The sequence below is a fragment of the Petaurus breviceps genome, unplaced genomic scaffold (genome assembly GCF_028583685.1).
Source record: "Petaurus breviceps papuanus isolate PSGF00001 unplaced genomic scaffold, PetGlider_PUasm1.0 207, whole genome shotgun sequence".
Classification (NCBI taxonomy): Eukaryota; Metazoa; Chordata; class Mammalia; order Diprotodontia; family Petauridae; genus Petaurus; species Petaurus breviceps.
Genome location: NW_027185850.1, coordinates 2,728,553 through 2,750,994, shown reverse-complemented (window position 1 = coordinate 2,750,994; position 22,442 = coordinate 2,728,553). Strand labels below are relative to the sequence as shown.

General features: G+C 34.7%; 1 pseudogene; it reads right to left on the bottom strand.

Moving 5' to 3' along the window:
- The window catches only part of LOC138164735 (COMM domain-containing protein 7 pseudogene), an 85,468-nt pseudogene that overhangs the window by 12,823 nt on the left and 50,203 nt on the right, over window positions 1-22,442 (bottom strand).

The following is a 22,442-nucleotide window of genomic DNA, read 5'->3' as shown; positions in this document are numbered from 1 at the left end:
ATTCATTCATTCATTCATTCATTCATTCATTCATTCATTCATTCATTTTTAATCTCTCATGTTCACATTAATTGTCCACAGAGTTTTGCAACAATATGAAAAATCTAGTAAGAATGTATGTCATGGATACTGTGTGATTCATCCCTAGACTGCTAAGCCCAACTACCGAGGGCTACAGTAGAATTCTTTACTACATATAAGGACAGCAAGCACACAAAGGCAATGTCAATGCCAATGACTGCATCATGGGGCATACAACTTTTGCTCTTGTTTTGGCATGATATACCAGTAGAGGCATAATCAACAAAGTAGAAAATAACGAAAATTTAAAAGATGTATGTTCAGAAGATCAAACCCGACAACCCCATATGAAAATAAAAACCAACCTGACAGAAATTTGAGAGAAAAGAATGGGGAATTATCATTTCTGTTAGAAACTCAGAAGATTATGCTTTGAAAGATATTAGCTTCCATTACCCGGTTCCAAAGAGAATCTTACAATATTATTTCTTCGAAAATATTTTAGTGGATTTTCACATACTTTAATTCTGCAAACTGAAGCCTAACCTGTGTTCCTCCTCTGCTGTGGTCACTCACTAGCAGGATCTTCAAACCTAAGTCACTTCCAGACTCCCAGACTCATGTTCACCTTATATAAGCCAAGGCTAACAAGGCCAGATCCATCTGGTTCTCAGGGTCTCTAGTAGACATATGCTTAGTGAAGCATAAAGAATTTTAAATCTGTGAGCTATTAGAAGGCATTCAAGACTCATTTCTTTATCTCTAATTATTGGCTCCATCTCTAAGTCTTGGGAAATATCTTTTGAAAATTTAAAAAGAGGCACAATTTTTCAGTTATTCTAAAGGTTTCTTAGGCTAAGAACCTCATTTTGCAGATAAGGGAAATGGAACCCATGGTTTGTGACTTGCCCATATTTGCACAGTAAGTAATCTAATTATGAGAAGAGAAATTTGAACCAAGACCTTCTGTCTCCAGAGCTGTTCTCCCCACTCCTACGGCCCCCACAGAACCACTTTGTGTTTTTACATTCATTGTTTTCATCCCCAAATATGTTCCATCCCTGTCTCCTACTCAGATTAATTCATTTCACACACACACACACATACACACACAGTCATGCACACACACACACACACACACACACAAAGAGGCAGAGAGAGAGAGAGACAGAGACGCACACTCAGAGAGACAGAGAGAGTGAGAGAAAGTTTTGGGGGAAAGTCTAACAGAATATGTTAGAGTCCACATCAAGGATCCCATTTCCATGAGAACATGGGAAGGTTATCTATTTTTTCATCTCTTTCCTCAGGACTTGTTTGGTTTTTATAATTACAAAGTGATCAGTTCCTTTGTATTCCCTGCTCCTGCTTACTTCACATATCATTTTTCCTGTCCTAACAGGCTTCTTTGAATTTGGGACAGAATAATCAACCATTACATTGCATATTGCCTTTGGAAGAAACTGTCTCAAATTGATCTCCCCCACACTTTTTTCTAGTGTCATTTCCCAAACCTTGACCTCACTACCTGTCATTCAAAGGACATTTTAAACCATATACCATGTCCAAGACACTGTATTAAGCACAGGGGTATCCAAAGCCCAAAATACAATAAGTTACTGCCTTCAAGATCTTTACTTGGGGGAGAGAGAAAACATGTTCACAAACAAAAGTAGTGCAAAGAAAGTCAAATTTCCACATAAGAGCGAGCATGAGGCGAGCAGCTTCTCAAAAGAATAGCTATCAAGTTACTTTTATTTTATTTTAGCATAGCCCAAAACAGACTGGAATCCACTTGGCGTGAATAGGAACAAAATCCAAAGGTTCAGTAAATAATATAGTGAAACCAACTCTAGGGAATTGACTTTTAAATGATCAGAATTTAAGTAAATTCAACAAATATTCATTAAGCAGTTCTTTTGAGCCAACCATTTGCAGTGGGCCAGTCATTGTTCAAGGAAATAGGGATTCAAAGAAAAAATAATACAAGAGCAAAACCAAAAGCAAATAAACAATAAAAACAAACCTCCAAGTCCTCACATTTTACTGCACTCACATTCTGTCATGTCTGCTTATGGAAATCACTTGCTCCCTACCACTTCCTAAGATCCTTGTTGGCAAGAACCTCGCAATGCATCCTTCACACCAATGCTCATGAAATCTTTGTTTCATGTTAATTTCATGCACCAACTATCCGTGTTACACATTGGTTTGTCAAAGTTTCTCTTTTATCATTCAGGAATGCTAATAAAATTTAGCACCTCCTATACTTTTGAAGCCTTATCTGCTAACCCTCTTCCTACTGATCCCTTCGCTAGGTTAAGTATATTGTACAATTAATTTTTTTTAATATTTTATTTTCCCAATTGCATGCAAAACAATTTTAACTTTTTTTTTTAGTTCAACATTCTATCCCTCTCTCACCTAACCTTCTCTTAGATCATAAGCAGTATAATACAGGTGTAATGGGAATGTTAATTTTTAAGATCTTGCCTGCCCATAGGCTTAAGTTCACCTGGAGCCTGTGGTAGGAGGCTTGTTTCTCAGGAGATACTTTGTGATTGGGGCAATGGGTCAAGAAGGTTGTTACATTCTCTGAGCCAAGAGAAGGCTATATAAGCCCAGATGGGAGGCTTTCCTTTGGGGCTTGCTTTGGGAAGTGTTGCGTGATTTGACCAGACCAGACAAGACTCTGTGTTGCTGTTGAGAGCCCCTCGGCTTTGAAAACCCAGATGTTGGTGCTTCCTTCTCTGGTAACTGTGATTAGGTATGGATGTATGTAATGGTTAGGACAGTTTGGAAGCCTGTCTGCTTGAAATGTTTCTGTCTGTATACTCTGAAGTTCGGGGTGCTGACCTTTTCCCCTGAATGAGGTAAACTATATATGTTTTATTCATCAAAGTAAGCTTGTTAACCCATTTTGAATTGCTTTCCTTTAGCAAAGTAGATATAAGAAACTGTGTTGGCAGCCACTCTGTGTATGCTAGGGTGCTTGCTGCTACAACAGGATAAACATGTACAATTGTGTGAAACAGTTCCATATTAGTCATTTTTGTGAGGAACAAAATAACTCAAACAAAAAAAGAAAGAAAAAATGAAAAATAGTCAGCTTCTGTCTCTATTCAGAATCCATCAGGTCTTACACTTAAGGCAAGTAGCATTTTTCATCATGAGTTTTTTGGGATTATCTTAGATCATTGTATTGCTAAGAATAGCTAAGTCATTCATGATTTTGTTCCTTCAGTACTGCTTTTACTGTATGAAATATTCTCCCAGTTTTTCTCATTTCACTTTGTATCAGTTCATGGAAATATTTCCAGGTGTTTTTAAATCACCCTGCATAGCATTTGTTATAGAACAATAAGATTCCTTTACAATCATATATCACAATTTGTTCAGCTGTTCCCCAATAGATGGTTATTCTCCCAATTTCCAATTCTTAGCCACCATAAAAAAGATCTGCTGTAATTATTTTTTCTACATAAAGGATATTTTCCTTTCCTGGTGATTTCTTCAGGATAAAGACTTAATAGTGGTATAGTTGCTGTTCAAATGATATGTACAATTTTATAACTCTTGCAGCATAGTAACAAATTGCTCTCCAAAATGGTTAGATTACTTCACAACTCCAGCAACAGTAGTGCATTAGTGTCCCAATTTTTCCACATCACTTTTGTCATTTGACTTTTCCATTTTGTTAAACAATATGATCGATTTCAGGTGGTACCACAGAGTTGTTTTCATCTACATTTCTCTAATCAATAATGATCTAAAGCATTTTTTTCATAGATAACTTTGATTTCTTAACCTGAAAACTTCATAGTGCTTGACCATTTATCAGTTGTGAAATTTTTATATTGCATTTTCATAAATTTGACTTAGCTCTCTATATATTTTTGAAATAAGATATAATCTCTTGAAAAGTTTTCCTCTTTTCTGTTTTATTTCTAATTTTGTTTCTATTGGTCTTGTTTGTACAAAAACTTTTTAATTGTATGTACTCAAAATTATCCATTTTATATCTCTTAATGCTCTCTCTAGATCTTATTTGGTCCTATTTTTCCCCTTCTCTATATATCTGACAAGTAAACTATTCCATGTTCTCCTAATATGCTTATGGGATCACCTTCATATTAAAATCATGTACACATTTTGAACTTAGCTTTGTATATGGTATGAGATGTTGGTCTATACATATTTTATGCCATACTGCTTTTCACTTTTCCTAGCAGTTTTTATCAAATAATGAGTTTCTTTCCCAAAAGGTTTGACCTTTGGGCTTATCAAACACTAAAATACCATGGTCATTTATTACAATATATTTTGTACCTAATATCATATAACTCTCTATTTCTTAGCCAGAACCGGATTTTTTAAAAATGATGATCATCACTTTAAAATTCTGTTTGATATCTGGTACAGCTATGTCACCAATTTCACATTAAAATATTCTTCTTATATTCTTGAACTTTTGTTTTTCCAGATTAATTCGGTTATTATTTTTTCCAGTTCCATAATAATAATGGGAGTATGATTGGTATGCCACTGAATAAGTAATTAATTTAAGTAGAATTGTCATTTCCTTATAATGTCTCAACCTAACCATGCATAATTAATATCTTTCCAGTTGTTTATATCTGCTTTTATTTGTATAAAAATTATCTTGCAATTATATTCACATATAGTTCCTGGGTTTGACTTGGCAGGTAAGATCTGAAGTATTTTACATTGTCTCCAGTTATTTTAAATAGAATTTCTCTTGTTGATGGACATTGGTGTTATAGAAATGTTGATTATTTATATGGATTTATTTTATATCCTGAAACTGTTATAAAGTTGTTTTTTCAACTAGTTTTTTAATTGATTCTCTATTATTTTCTAAGTATACTGTAATTTTTTGAATAATACTGGTGATAATTGGAATCTGTGTTTCACCTCAATTTTTTTGGAAAAGCTTCTAGCTTATCCATATTACAGATAATTCACGATGATGTTGTTAGATTATTACTTCCCTTTCTAAGGAAAGCTCTATTTATTCCCATACCATTGAGTGTTTTTAATAGAAATGCATACTGTATTTCATCAAAATACTTTTTGCATCATTGGGATAATCTTATAATTTCTGTTGTTTTTGTTATTGATATAGTTATTTATGATGACAGTTTTTCTAACATTGAACCAGTCCCTAATTCCTAGTATAATCACATCTTGGGGTGACTAGGTGGCATAGTGAATAGAGCACCATCCTTGAGTCAGGTGGGCCTGAGTTCAAATTCGGCCTCAGGCACTTAACACTTACTAGCTGTGTGACATTGAGCAAGTCACTTAACCCTTATTGCCCTGCTCTTCCCCCTCCAAAAAGCAAAGGTAAAATAAAATAAATAAATAACATTTGGTCAAAGTGCCTGGTCCGTGTGATATGTGTAATCACCTTGCTATTATTTTATTTAAATTTTTGTATCAATATTCATTTCAGGAATTGGTCAATAGTTTTCTTTCTTTTTTTTGATCTCCCTTATTTCTGTTTATATATAATAAACATAATTGTGTCATAAAAGGAATTTGGTCAGACTCCTTCACCAATTCTTTTTTTTTCAAATAGTTTATATAGTGTTGGGATTGATTATTCTTTAAATGATTGGTAGAATTCACTTGTGAATCCATCTGGGTCTAGTGAATTCTTCTTTTCCTTATGGAGTTTGTTGATGACCTGTTCAGTTTCTTTTTCCTCAGATAAGGTTATTAAGTATTATATGCCTTCTTCTCTTAATCTGGACAATGAATATTTTTGTGATTATTCAGGCATTTCCCTTAGATTGTCAGATTTTTTGGCATATAATCGGGCCAAATAGCTACGAACAAACATATTATTTTCTGACTCATCAGTGTTGACTTCACTCCTTTCGTTTTTGCGACTGGTGATTTAGTTTCCTACTTTTGTTTTTACTAAAATCAAACAATTTCTTAACTTTTTTATTTAATATATTTATTTTTAGTTTGCAACATTCGGTTCTCAAGCTTTTGAGTTTTACATTTTCTCTGCGTCACCTCCCCTTTCCCCCACAGATTGCTCACAATTTGATATTGGCTCTACATATACATTCATAGTAAGCATATTTTCACATTAGTCATGTATAAATGTATAGAATGTATGCTGTCATGTATAGAATGAACTATGAAAAAGAAGAAAAAACAAAGCAAAAGAGAGAGAGAGAGCAACTGTTAAGCTTCAATCTGCATTCAGATTCTGTAATTAGTTCCCTGGATATGGATAGCATTTTCCATCATGAGCCTTTTGGAGTTGTCTTAGAATCTTGCATTAGTTAGAAGAGCCAAATCTATCAAAGTCAGTCATCACATAATGTGACTGTGACTGTGTACAATGATTTCCTGCTTCTTCTCCTCTCACTCAGCATCAGTTCATATAAGTCTTTTCCGGTTTTTTATGAAGTTGTCCTGCTCAGCATTTCTTATAGTAAAATTGTATTCCATTAGGTTCATATACCTGAACTTGTTTAGCCATTCCCCAATTGCTGGACATCCCCTCAATTTCCAATTCTTTGTCACCAGAGAAAGAATGTTTCCTTTTCCCATTTGTATGATCTCTTTGCGGTACATAACTAGTAGTGTTATTGCTGGATCAAATGTTATGCACATTTTTGTAGGCCTTTGGGCATAGTTCCAAATTACTCACCAAAATTTTTGAATCAATTCACACCTCCACCAACAATGCGTTAGTGTTGCAATTTTCCAAAATCTGCAAAATTTATATTTTTTGTGTTTTGTCACATTGCCAATCTAACAGTTATGATATGGTACCTAAGTGTTGTTTTGATTTGGTTTTCTCTAATCAATGGTGATTTAGAGCACTTTTTCATATGACTATAGATATCTTTAATCTCTTCCTCTGAAAACTGCCTGATCATATTCTCTGGCCATTTATCAAGTAGGGAATGACTTGTATTCTTATAAATTTGAAATAGTTCTCTATTTTTTCAGAAATGTGGCCTTTGTCAGAGACACTGGTTGTAAAATTTCTCTCCCAGTTTTCTGTTTCCCTCTTAAACTTTGTTCCATTGGCTCTGTTTGCACAAAAAACAAACAAACAAAAAAAAAGACCTAGCAATTTCATGTAATCAGAATTATCTTTTTTTTTTTCTATTAAGTTCTCTATCTCTTCTTTGGTCATAAATTCCTCCATTCTCCATAAATCTGATATCTAAACTGTTCCTTGCTCCCCTAATTTGCTTATAATATCAGCCTTTATATGTAAATTGTGTAACATTTGGACTTTATTTTGTTATACAGTATAAGATATTGGTATATGTCCAGTTTCTGCCGTGGGATTTTCCAGTTTTCCCAGTAGTTTTGTCAAATAGTGAGTTCTTATCCCACAAGCTAGAATCTTTCTGTTTATCAAAAAGCAGATTACTATAGTTGTTGACTACTGTGTCTTTTGTATCTAATCTATTTCACTGATCTGCCACCCTAGGACCTGGACAGGTAGAGGTAGGAGGGGTAGAGCTCCAGGTTGATCTGCGGATTGATGGCGGCTTCCCAGTCATGGTCGTAGTTCTGCCACACCCGAAAGAGGGACGAGGTGGTCATGACGGCTGCGGCTGCAGAGGTGAGAGAAGGGGGCAGCTGAGTGGGCGTTAGTGGAGGGGAAGGTGGAGAGATGGCCAAGGGCGGCTCCGGCTGGGGATCGAGCAGAGGGTTCCATTCCAGGCCTGTTGAAGCAAGAAACCGCAGCGACTCCCCTTCCCTGAGCTTCTGGCGTAAGTATCATTTTTGTTACATAAAAAGAATTCGGTAGAACTTTCTTCACCTACTTTCCGAAACAGTCCATAGAGTACTGAAATTAATGTTTCTTTAAATGTTTGATAGAATTGTGAGTCCATCTGCCTTGGACATTTTTTCCTAGGGAGTTCACTGATGGCTTGTTCAATTTCTCTTTCTGAGATGGGGTTATTTAAGTATTTTACTTTCTTTTCTGTGAATTTGGGCAATTTATATTTTGTAAATATTCAGTCATTTCACTACAAATGTCAAATTTATTGGCATATACTTGGTCAAAAAGGTTCCTAATAATTGCTCTCTAAGTTCATCTTCATTATTGACAAATTCATCCTTTTCATTTTTGATACTAGTAATTTGGTTTTCTTTTTTTTTAAATCAAATTAACTAAAGATTTATATATTTTATTGTTTTTTTTTCATAAAACGAGCTCTTAGTTTTATTTATTAGTTCAATAGTTTCCTTAATTTCAACTTAATCAATTACTCCTTTGTTTTTCAGTATTTCTAATTTGATATTTATTTGAAAATTTTTCATTTCTTTTTTTTTTAGCTTTTCTTAGTTGTGTTCCCAATTCATTGCTTTCCATTTTCTCTATTTTATTCATGTAAACATTTTGAGATATAAAACATCCCCTTAAAACGACTTTGGCTGAATCTCATAAGTTTTGGTATATTGTCTCCTTATAGTTCTCTTGGATGAAGTTATTGATTGTTTCTATGATTTGGTGTTTGACCCATTCATTCTTTAGGATTAGATTATTTAGTTTGCAATTGATTTTTTTTTTATCTATCTTCCCATGGCCTTTTTTTTTTTTTTACTATAGTTTCTTTTATTATTCCGTCATGATCAGAATATCATGCATTCAGGGGCAGCTAGGTGGCACAGTGACTAGAGCATTGGCCCTGGAGTCAGGAGGCCCTGAGTTCAAGGCCCACCTCAGACACTTAACACACACACACACACACACACACACACAAATTAGCCCTATGACCTTGCACAAGTCACTTAACCCCAATTGCCTTCCAAATAAAGAAAAAAAGAAACAAAAAACAAAAGCATGCATTTAATATTTCTTCATTTCTGGATTGGATTGTGAGGCTTTTATGCCCTAGTACATGGTCAGTTTTTGTGCAGGTGTCATGTCCCATTAAGAAAAAGGTATTTTCCTTTTTATGCACATATGATTTTCTCCAGGGGTCTACCCTATCTAACTTTTCTAAGATTCTAATCATCTCCTTATCTTCTCTCTTTGTTTATTTTATAGTTAAATTTATTAAGTTCAGAGAGGGGGAATTTGAGGTCCCCCACTGGTATAGTTTTGCTGTCAATTTCTACCTGTAATAACCTCCCCTCAAACACTCTGGATGGCATAATGCTTCATGTATGTGTGTTTACTAATGGTATTGTTTCATTTTCTAGAGTATTTTTTAGCAGGATATAGTTTCCTTCCTTATCTCTTTTAATGAGATCTGTTTTTGCTTTTCCTTTCCTGAGGTCAGGATTGCTGCCCCTGCTTTTTTTTTTCAGATGAAGTATAATATATTCTTCTCTAGCTTTTTATCTATTCCTATGTGTCCTTCTGTTTCAAATGTGTCTCTTGTAAACAACATAGTGTGGGATTATGACTTTTAATCCATCATCTATCCACTTCCATTTTATGGGAGAGTTCGTTCCATTGACATTCACAGTAACTAGTACCATTTATGTCTTTCTTTCATCCTTTCCATCCTTACTAGAGTTTTGCTTTTGACCACAGCTTCCCTCAATCTGTCCTCCCTTCTATCAGTCCCCCTCCCTTTCCTTTCCCTTTTGCCTTACTGATTATTCCCTCCTTCTATATCTCCCTCCATTTTCTTTCCCATTTTCCCTCCAACTGCCTACAGGAAAAATTAGATTTCTATACCTGAGTATGTTGTTCACTCCTTTAGTCAAATCTGATGAGAGTAAAATGCGAACAATGCTCATCACCCTCCTTTCTTACCCTCTATTTAATATGTCTTTGTACTTTTCTTGTGATGTAATTTACCGTTTCCTGCCTCCTCCTTTTATCTTCTTCCATTATAAAGTTTTTTACAGCACTTAATTGGGTTTTTTAACCTCACATCAAAATCAACATACATTCATCCCCTCTTTCTATGTATTTCCCTTCTATATGATATAAAAAATATACATTTTTCAAGAGTGTAAGCACGGTAAGCACCATCTTTTCATGCAGGAATACAAACAGTTTCTCATTATTGAATTATATTTTTCTTTTACTCTTCCTTTCCTGTTTATTTTTCTATGCCTTTCTTGAGTCTTGTATTTGAAGATCAAATTTTTACACGGAGGTCTGTTTTTTTCATCAGTAAAGTCTGGAACTTCCCTATGTCATTGAATGTCCATCTCCTTCCATGAAAAATTATGTTCAGTTTCACTGGATAATTGAGCCTTGGTTGTAACCTAATTTTCTTTGACTTATAGAATATCATATTCCAAGACTTCTGATATTTTAATGTAAAAGCTTCAAGGTCTTGCATAACACTCACTGGGGTTCCACAATAAGTGAATTGTTTCTTTATGGCTGCTTACAGAATTTTCTCCTTATTCTGATAATTCTGGAATTTGACTACAATATTCCTTGGCATTTTCAATTTAGGATCTCTTTTAGAAGATAATCGGTGAATTCTTTTGATGACTACCCTCTCATTCTAGGATTTTTGGGCAGTTTTCTTTGATGATTTCTTGAAAGATACTGTCCTGGCTCTTTTTTTATCATGGTTTTTATCAATTAGATTAATAATTCTTTAATTATCTCTCCTGGGTCTGTTTTCCAGGATGGTTATTTTTCCAATGAGCTATTTTATGTTTTATTCTATTTTTTCATTCTTTAGATTTTGTTTGACTCATTCTTGATGTCACATAGAGTCATTAGCTTGCACTTCCCCAAGTCTAATTTTAATTACCTGCTTCAGTTAGTTTTTTTTAACTTCCTTTTCCATTTGCTCAATTCTACTTTTTAAGAAGTTGTTTTCTTCAGTATGTATATGGAGAGAAAGAGAGAGAGAGAGAGACAGAGACAGAGACAGATAGATCGATAGATATTTCCATTTTCTTAATGTATTTTTTACATTTTCATCTATCTCTTATATCTATTGTGTATTTTTAAAGTTTTCATCTATCTCATATCTATTGAGCTTTTCCAAGAAGGCTTTTTGGGCTTGAGAACAGTTCATATTCTACTTTGATTTTTTGTTATGGGTATAATGACCATTTTTTCCTCTCCTGGATTTGTGTTTTAATCTTTCCTGTCACCAAGATATTTCTCTATGATTGTTTTTTGTTGTTTCTTCCTGCTTATTTTCTTTGCCTTTTTTTCTGGCTCTTAAATTCCATCACTCCTTCTCGGTCTCAGGGAGCATTGTCCTAGACTTCTTGTGTTGGGGATTATGGGCCTGATTACTGACTTTCTGTGCTAGAGCCTCAGTTGCTGGCAGCTGGAGGTTGTAGTGGTCTGCTACTTTACTTGTTGCTGAGCTGGAGATGCTTGTGGTGGCTGGTGTATCTGGTGTTGGTTCTTGCCTAACCCTCCATCCTGGGAATCGGAATCACCTGCTTCTGTGCTTTGGTGGGCATTGCCACTGGCTTGCTGAAATACCTCTTGTCCTTTGTTGCTCCCCTTCAGTCACAGCAAGAAGGACCTTTCCTGTTTATTCCCCTTAACTCCTGAACTAAAATACTGCAATACATCATCTTTCTGCTCTCTCCATGATTCAAGGATTTTTCTTGAAGCAATATTCTCTGGAGTTTTCAAAGTCTATAATGGAAGGTGAGAGCAACTTACTGCTTACTCCACCATCTTGGCTCCCAAAAATTGAATATGTGACTTTCTAACATTCAGTTTGTGGGCTGATGGCCCCAGGAGTAAGGAAGGAACTGCACTTCTCTCTCACCCAGTTCCAAGAGACCCCACTCTTGCACAAATTGGTCTGGGAATCAACAGTGCTGCCAACAATTCAGTCCCCTGGGCTCTGTTGTGGCCTGGCTATTTTCAGGTCTGTGCTGATGTAGTTCACATGCTAGACTGCACTCCTCATCTATTATACTGCAACAGACGCTTCCTATATACTCTCCAGGTTGTTTTGGGCTGGAAATCTGCCATATTCTCTTTCCTAGAGGATTCCACTGGAAGAACATTTGCTCAGATTCACTTTCCAGAGGTGTTTCAAGGGATTTGGAGGTGAGCTCAGGTGAGTCCCTGATTTCACTCTGCCATCTTGGCTCCAGCTCCTCATTATTTATTTTATTGATTTTCTTTTAATTTTATTAATCTTTTGATTTTAAGGATTCCCAGTTTGGTGGCTAATTGGGAATTTTTGATTGGTCCTTTTTATTTTTTTGGTTGTTGTTATTGAGGCCCAATTACTTGATCAATATTCTATATTTTATTGATATAAGTATTTAGAGATATAAATTTTCCCCTAAGTACTACTTTGGTTGCATTCCATAAATTTTGTTGTTTTCACATTGTTGACATTCTTTTATCTTCTTTAATTAAATTTTACGTTTATTTTTTAGTTTATATTATTCATTTCCACAAGATTTTGAGTTATAAATTTTCTCCCTGTCTTTCCTTTACCCAACACCCCAAAAGAGTGATACCAATGTATACCCTCTACCCCATCTGCTCTCTCCTGTATCCTTTCCCATCCCCCCTCTGATTTTCTAGTAGGGCAAGATGGAGCTCTATATCCCAGTGCCTATATATATAATTTCCCAGTTTCATGTAACAATAATAATCATAAATTTCTTTAAACACTTGATTTTAAAACTTTGAATTCCAGATTTTTTCCCTTCCTCCCTCATCACTCACCCTTACTGGGAAGACAAACAATTAAATATAGGTTGTTCATGTGTAGCTAAGGAAAGCATTTCAATAGTGAAATATTGTGAAAGACTGACTATATTTCCCTCCATACTATACTGACACCCACTTGTTCTATTCTGTACTTTGACCCTGTCCCTTTTCAAAAATGTGTGCTTCAAACTTCCCTGCTCCCCAACCTGCTCTCCCTTGCAGCATCCCCCCTCTCATCCCCTTCCCACCTACTCTACTTCAGGTTGAGATACCATATTTAGTGTGTACTTCATTCCCTCCCTAAGACAAATTCAAGTATAGTAAGGTTGACTCATTCCCTTTTGCCTTCTGTTCTACCCCTCCATTATACCAGTTTTCCCTTGCCTCTTTTATATGAGATAAATTACCCCATTCTGTCTCCTCCCCCATCTCCTCTCATTATATTCCTCTGTCATCTCTTAATTTCATCTTTTAAATATCATCTTTTCTTATTCAATTGATACTGTGGGCTCTATCTATGTATCCCTGTACACATATACACACACTCAAATATGTATTCATATGCCCATATATCCTCTTATATAGACATACATATGTATGTATACATACATACATACATATATATATATACACACACATATCTATTCCCTTTAACTATTCTCCTACTGAGAAATGTTTCATAAGATACAATTATCAATTTTCAATGTAATAATGTAAATATTTCAACTTTGATAAGTTCCTGATGATTTCTTTTCCCTATTTACCTTCTTATGCTTCTCTTGCTTCTTGTATCTGAATGTCAAATTTTCCATTCACTCTGGTTTTTTCATCAAGAATGCTTGAAAGTCCTCTATTCTATTGAATGACCATATTTTCTCCTGAAACATGATACTCAGTTTTTTCTGGATAAGTGATTCTTGGTTTTGATCCCAGTTCCTTTGACCTGTAGAATATCATATCCAAAGACCATCAACCCCTCCCTCAGTGTAGAAGCTGCCAGATCTTCTCTTATCCTCATTGTGTTTCCACAATATTAAATTGTTTCTTCCTAGCTGCTTATAATATTTCCTCATTGGTCTGGGAACTCGGGAACCTGGCTATAATATTCCTAGGACTTTTTTTGCGGGGGTGGGGTATTTTTCAGGGGGTGATTAGTGGATTCCTCAAATTTCTATTTTGCCCTCTCATTACAAAACATCAGGGCAACTTTCCTAGAGAATTTCTTGAAGGATGATTTCTAGGTTCTTTTTTTTGATCATGGCTTTCAGGTCGTCCAATAATTTTAAAATTATTTCCTGGATCTCATTTCCAGGTCAGTAATTTTTCCAATGAAAATCCAATTTTTTTCATTTGTTTGGATTTTTTGATAGTACTTCGATTTCTCATAAAGTCACTAGCTTCCATTTGCCCCAATCTAATTCTGAAGGAATGATTTTCTTCAGTGAGCTTTTGAGATTCTTTAACTTTTTGGAAAATTCGGCTTTTTAAGGCATTCTTCTCCTCATTGCATTTTTGAGCCTCCTTTGCATTTGAGTTTGTCCATTTTTTAAGGTATGATTTTGCTCAGTCAGGTTGTTGACTCACATTTCATAGTTTTCTTGCATCATTCTCATTTCTGTTCCAAATTTTTCCTCCGTTTCTCTTATTTGGTTTTCAAAATCCTTGTTAAGCTCCACTATGGCCTGTTACCAGCTCAAATTGTTTGGAAGCTTTTGTTGCAGGAGTTCTGAATTCATTGTCTTCCTGCTGTTCCATTATTTGATCCTTTTTGTTCTCAAAATACAAGTCTAATGTTGGATTGTTCTGCTTGCTTTGCTTCCTTTGATGGCTAATATTGCCACTCAGTTACTTGACTACAGAGCTTTTTTCCACAGTAGAATTATGCTACCAGAGATGGGATCTTTGTCACAATCACTGTGGTTTTCATACCTGATGGAGATATTAGTTGTATGCCCTTTCTGAAGCCTCCACACACTCTGGCAAACTGGTCACACAGCCCAGGACCTTCACACTAGTTTGCAATCCAGATCCATGCAGGTTAAAGCAAGAGTGATTACCCTTCAAACTTGTTGCTTGGTCCTCCTACAATCTGCATAACAGGATCTCTCAAACAGAAACATGGTGGTGGCTGCATGGCCCTGGAACCTTAGTCACTTCTTCCTCCAGAAGGTAAAGGCTGAACCACACTCCTGAACTCCTGCTTCCCAAAGTCCACACTGCACTGTCCTCTCATTTTGTCCTTAGCACCTATGTATTGATAATTCTGGAAACTGCCACAGCTGCTGGTGATGTGAAGTTGCTCCAGCCGTGGCTGGTTGTGGCTGCCCTGAGGCTAAAACCTCTGGCTCAGGCAGGACTGGACTATATTTCCAACATGGTCTGCTGGACCCTTCCTGCTGGCCTGTGGGGCTATCTTCAGTGGAAGATATGCTTCTCTCTGTCATTTTGTGGGTTCTGTAGCTCAAAAGTTTGTTTAAAATAATGTTTTTACATGAATTAGAGGAAGTGCAAGCGGGAGCTGCATGGAAGTTCTGTTTCTACCCTTTATGCTTGTTTTGTGTGAGAAAATTTACTACATTCCATCTCCACATTGCCTCTTACCCCAGGGCAATTTTCTTTTTTACCCTGATGATATTGTCCCATCTGTTTCACCTCACCCCTACACACTCAATCTATTTATACTCCTTCTAAATGCCCTTATATTATTAAACATCTTAAGAGTTAGACATATCATCTTGCATTTTTATATCTTGCCATATTGCAAACATTTTATTCTTATTAAATCCCTTATGTTTTCTCTCTCTCCTGTTTTTTTTTTCTTTTTATACTTCTCTTGAAAGCTCATTCTTATTTCTTAACCTGACTCATGTTGTTTCCATTGCCTGAAATGGCCTTTCTCATCTCAAAATAAATAAATCCTACTAATTTTTTATGGTTCATTTGAAGGCCAAACACCAACATCAAGCTGTCTTTCTTTTCTAGTAGTAGTATATGCATTTTATTTCAAGTATGTAGTTTACACACTTATGATTAAGCAAAATTAGATTGTAAAAACATATAGAAATGTCATAATAAGCATTATTATATAACATAACTGACTCTAGTGTTATAAGCATATTGATGGAACTGGTGAGGAAGAAACATTGAAAAGGACTACAGCCAATGGCTTTTTTTTTCTTTTTATCCAAACCAAAACTCATAATGGCAATTCTTATAAGAAACACAGAGGAGAGAATACTTTTACTATTTTTTTTGGAATCACTTCCTTTGGATTTTAATGAATTAGACAGGAAAGTTAACAGTGCATGCATTTTTGCCAATCACCTTTTTTAAAGCAAAAGTTACAGGAAATTATGCTGCTCACAATGGGAATCTGCCTTTGATACCTATGCAATAACTGCACTAAACTTTGATTCACTTATTGGAGATTGGCATGTGTTGGGCAAATTTCTGTTATGTAAAAGATGTCCACTAAAGCCTGAGTGAGACTTTGATGGGTTAATAATTTTTCATCAGCAACAGCAAAAGGCACTGCATTTTCCCCTATCTCCCACAGTCAGTTTAAGTTCTGTAGTATTTCTTTACAATTCAAGGTGGCCAAAGAGGACTTTCTAGAAAACAACACAATAAAATTCTCAACCAGGCACTTAAAATCCTATCTATTCCAAAGTCACAGAGAATCAGTGGGGCACATTCTTCTCTTTGATGAAGGAAGTAACTGTTTCTTTAAAATGCTTATAAACTAATGGAATCTTATTTTGCATTTTGTTTGTATCGTATCATTATTTTATATTTGTTTCTGTCTGTCTACTTGATTGCCATTATACCTTTCTATTAAGGTGATATAAACATTATGCAATATATAATATGTGCCCAAATTGTCCTTTTTTACCTCATCACACTGATCTCTGGTCATATTGCCATCCCATTAATCATGCTACTTGTCATGCAATTTAACAATTGATTGTATTAAAATATGTATGTGCATATATATACATATATATGTGTATATATATGACATGCATACACACATATACTACTTGGATGCATAATCCATATCTATTCAGTTATTGCCTTTATTAGGACAATAATATTCTGCCACATCACATGTGTATGTAGATAAATGATTAGATAGATAGATAGATAAATGCATACATACATACATATTTAGGTCAATAGATACAGCATTAGACTCATATTATTAATTTAAGATCTTACCTCAGATACTATCTGTGCGATCCTAAGCAAGTCACAACACTTTTTGCCTAAGTTTCTTCATCTGTGAAATGAGCTAGAGGGAAAAGGTATATTACTCCAATATCTTTACCAAGAAAACTGCAACATCACAGTTGCAGTTGCCAAGAAAACAACATCACAGTGATTCAGATATGACTGAAAAATTAAAAAAAATATGATTCTTCAGGTAGCCCCTCATTTACCACTTGACTATTCTCATTTTAGACTTCTTTGGCCTTTCACCATGCCCCCTGCCCCCTTCACCCCTTTACAAAATTCATCATAGAGGAATTTCATCAAATTATGGATAGGATGGTTTAAGACAAATCTTGGAAGACTTATATGAAATGATGGAAAATGAATTAAACAGAACCAGTAGAACATTGTTCATAAGACATCAGTTTGTAATGATGATTCACTGTGAAAGGCTTAGCTACTTTGATCAACAGAATAAGCCAAGACAATTGTAAAGGACTTAGGACAAAAAGTGCTTTCCATCTCTGGAAAGAGAAATGATGAATCCTGAGTGGAGATAGACACCTGAGAAATTAGGAAACAGGAAATTACAATGGGAAGGAAGGAGGCTGAGAAGGGGAAGGGGAAGGCAAGAAAATCGATCAGAGCTTATAATAGCGAGCAAGAGCAACCAAATACAGAGGACAAAAAGGACTCTATAGTCACACGTGAGATCATAGAAAGAAATATAAACTGGCCTCAAGCCCAAAAAGCATTTTGGAGGAGCTCAAGAAAGATTTTAAAACCAAAATTAGGGAGGTAAAGATAAATTTAAATGTATAGTGACTAAATTGGAAAAAAAAGTCTCACTGAAGAAAACAAATTCTTAAAAAGTAAAATTTGTGAACTAACTAAAGAAAATACCTCCCTAAAAAGGACCTTCAAAATCTAACCAAAGAAAATAATTCACTAAAAATTAAAATCAGTCAAATTGAAGCTCAGGACTCTATGATGCACCAAGAGGCAATCAAGGAAAACATGAAGGCTGAAAAATTAGAAGAAAGTGTAAAGTATCTCATTAGAAAAACAATTGACCTGGGGAACAGATACAGGAGAAATAACTTAAGAATTATTGATCTACCAGAAATTAATGATGAAAAAACAGCCGGGACAACATACTCCAAGAGATTTTCAAAGAAAACTGTCCTGAAGTTCTAGAATCAGAAGGTAAAATAGTTATCGAAAGAATTCACCAGAGTCCTCCTGAAAGAGATCCCGAATTGAAAATTCCAAGAAATATAGTAGCTAAATTAGAGAGTTATGGAGAAAATGCTGCAAGCAGCCAAAAATAAACAATTCAAATATTATGGAAATACAGTCAGTATTACAAAGGACCTTGCAGCTTTTACATTAAAAGATCGGAGGGATTAGAATTTGATATTTCGTAAGGCAAAAGAGCTGGAACTGCAACCAAGGATCAACTACCTGGTAAAACTGAGAATAATCTTTTAGGCAAGGAGATGGTCATTTAATGAAATAAGGGTCTTCCACACTTTCCTGATGAAAAAGCCAGAGCTCAATGAAAATTTGATCTCTAATTACAAGACTCAAGAAAGACATAAAAAAAGTAAACAAGGAAAACACACACTCACACACACATACACACATACGCACACACAGACATGCACAAAAGTTGGGATGCAATAAGAACAAACAATTTACATCCATATATGAGATTCTGATCCTGTTAATATTGAAATTTATATGATTATCATGCTCTTTAAAAGGGCTATACATAGATAGAGGGTGTGTGTATAAAGGAAATAATCTGATGATTAAAAAATACTTATTAAGGGGTTCAAAGTGATGGTGATGGGAGAAAAGGAAAGGTGAGGCAAAAAAGGTAAAATATGCCTACTAAGAGGCATAAAGTCATACTATAATAGAGGAGAAGGAGAGAAGGAGATGAACATCATTTGGACGTTAGTCTCATTGGTTCTGTTTCAAAGAATGATAAGCATAGTCAATTAAGTTTAATATTCTAATGTGAAAAGATACAAAAACTCATTATAATAGAGGGAAAGGAGGTAGGGAGAAGAACTCTGTATGAAATTTACCCTCATTGATTTGGGTTCAAAGAAGGAGTAACATACTCTGATAAGTATAAAAATCTACTGTGCCCTATAGGTAGTAGAAGGAGTAAGGGGGAGGATAGGAGGATGGGTTAGAAGGGAGGGAAATAGTAGTAAGGGCAGAGGGTAAGTAAAGAAGGGGGGGTCACAGGGAGGGAATAATGAGGGAGGCAGTGGTCAAAAGTAAAGCCCTTAAGGAAAGGAAGGGAGAAGGAAGAAAAAAAAGCATAAACCGGGGAAGGAACAGGATGGAGGAAAAGAGACAGATAGTAATCATTACTGTGAATGTGAATGGCATGAACTCTGCCACAAAACCATAAAACAGAGAGGGATAGCAAAATGGATTAAAAACCATAATACTACAATATGCTGTCTATAAGAAACACATTTGAAACAAGGGGATATGCACAGGAAAAAATTAAAAGTCTGGTGTAGAATATATTATGCTTCACTTAAAGTAAAAAACAGGGGTAGCAATCCTTATCTCAGATTTTAAAAAAGCAAAATATAGATCTAATTAAAAGAGATAAGGAAGGAAGCTATATCTTGCTAAAAGTCACCATTGAGAATGAAGCAATATCATTACTTAACATATATGCATGAAGTAGTATAGTGTCCAAATACCTAGAGGAAAAGGTAAGGGAATTAGAGAAAGAAATAGATAGGAAAACTATACTAGTGGGGGACCTTAACCTCCCCCCTCTCTGAACTTGATAAATCTAACGTCAAAATAAGCAAGAAAGAAGTTAAGGAAGTGAACAGAATTTTGGAGAGTCTAGATATGAAAGATCTCTGGACAAAACTGAATGGGGTTAAAAAGGAATATACCTTCTTCTCAGCGATGCATGGTATATACACAAAAATTGACCATGCACTAGGCTATAAAAACCTCACAATTCAGGGCAGAAAGGCAGAAATATTAAATGCATCATTCTCAGAACATAATGCAATAAAAACCATATGCAATAAAGGGTCACGGAAAGATAGACTAAAAATTGATTGGAAACTAAACAATTTAATCCTAAAGAATGAGTGGGTCAAACAAGAAATTATAGAAACAATCAGTAACTGCATTCGAGAGAATAACAATAATGAGACAACAAACCAAAATTTATGGGATACAGCAAAGGCAGTTTTTAGGGGAAGTGTTATATTCCTGAGTGCATACATGAATAAATTAGAGAAAAGGGAGGTCAATGAATTGGGCATGCAATTGAAAAAGCTAGAAAAAGAACAAATTGAAAATCCTCAATTAAATACTAAATTAGAAGTAATGAATACCAATGGAGAGATTAATAAAACTGAAATTAATACAACCATTGAATTAATAAATAAAACTAAGAGCTGGTTTCATTAAATATATATTTGATACACCCTTAGTCGATATGATAAAAAAGAAAGACAATAAAATTATGAGTATCAAAAATGAAAAGGATAAATCTACCTCCAATGAAGAGGAAATTAAAACAATAAATAGCACTAATTTTGCCCAATTGTCTGCATATAAATTTGATAATCTTAGTGAAATGGATGAATATTTACAAAAATATATGTTGCCCAGATTAACTAAAGAGGAAGTAAATTACTTAAATAACTCCATCTCAGAAAAAGAAATTGAACCATCCACCAGTGAACTCCTTGGAAAACATCTCCAGGGACAGGTGGATTTATTAGCAAATTCTATCTACCATATTCAGAACAGTTGATTCCAAAACTCTACAAACTTTTTGGCAAAATTAGTGAAAGAGTCCTACAAAATTCTTTTTATGACACAAATATGTTACTGATACCAAAGTCATGAAGAGATAAAACAGAGAAATAAAATCATAGACCAGTTTCCCTCATGAATATAGATGAAAAAATTCTAAATAAAATATTAGGAAAAATACTGCAGCAACTTATCACAATAATAATACATTTTAATCAGGTAGGATTTAGTCCAGTTGTGCAAGGATGGTTTAATATTAGGAAAACCATCAGTATAATTGATCATAGCAACAATAAAACTAGCTGAAAACTCATGATTATGTCAATAGATGTAGAAAAGGCTTTTGACAAAATACAACATCCATTCCTATTAAAAACACTAGAAAGTATAGGAATAAATGGAGCCTTCCTTAAAATAACAGATATCATCTATTTAAAGTCATCAGCAATTATTATATGTAATGGGATAAGGTAGAAGCATTTCCAATAAGATCAGAGGTGAAACAAGGATGTCCACCATCTCCCCTCTTATTCAATCTGGTTTTAGAAATGTTAGCAGTAGCAATTAGATTCGAAAAAGAAATCAGAGGAATCAAATTAAACAAAGAAGAGACCAAGACTAAAACTCTTTATAGAGTTTTTAAATTTAATTTAATTTCTAATGAAATCCAACAGCAAGAGTTAGGAGAAATACCATTTAAAATTACTGTGCACATTATAAAATATTTGGGAATCTACCTAGCAAAACAAACCCAGTCCCTATATGAACACAACAACAAAACACTTTTCACACAAATAAAGTCAGATCTAATTCATTGGACAAACATCAATTGCTCATTGCTGAGTAGAGCTAATATAATAAAAATGACAATTTTATCTAAATTAAATTACATATTTAGTGCCATGCCAATAAATTTACCAAAAATTGCTTTATAGAACTAGAAAAAATAGTAACAAAATTCCTTTGGAAGAACTAAAGATCTAGAATATCAAGGGAATTAATGAAAAGAAATGCTAGGGAAGTTGGCCTTGCTATACCACATTTTAATCTGTATTATAAAGCAGCAGTCACCAAAACTACTTGGTACTGGCTGGCAAATAGAGCAGTGGATCAATATAATAGACTGGGAACACAAGGCTCAGCAATCAGTGAATACAGTAATCTACTGTTTGATAATCCCAAACACCCCAGTTTTTGGGATAAGATCTCTCTATTTGACCAAAACTGCTTGGAAAAGTATGGCAGAAACTGGGTATAGACCATTATTTAACACCATATAACAAAATCAACTCTAAATGGGTGCACAATCTAAGTATAAAGGCTGATATTGTAAGCAATCTGGGAAAGCAAAGAATAGTTTACCTTTCAGATTTATGGAGAGGGGAAAACTTTATGACCAAACAAGGATTAGAAAGCATTATAAAGTGCAAAATAGATAATTTTGATTACATGAAATTGAAAAACTTCTGTAGAAACAAAGCCAATGTAACCAAAATTAAGAGGGAAGTGGGAAATTGGGGAAGATTTTTTATAACCTATGTCTCTGATAAAGGACTCATTTCTAAAACATACAGAGAATTGAGTCAAATCTATAAGAATACAAGTCATTCTCCAATGGATAAATGGTCAAATGTTATGAATATCCAGCTTTCAGAGGAAGAAATTAAAGATATCTTTAAGCATATGAAAAATGCTCTAAATAACTATTGATTAGGAAAATGCAAATCAAAACATCTCTGAGGTACTACATCTT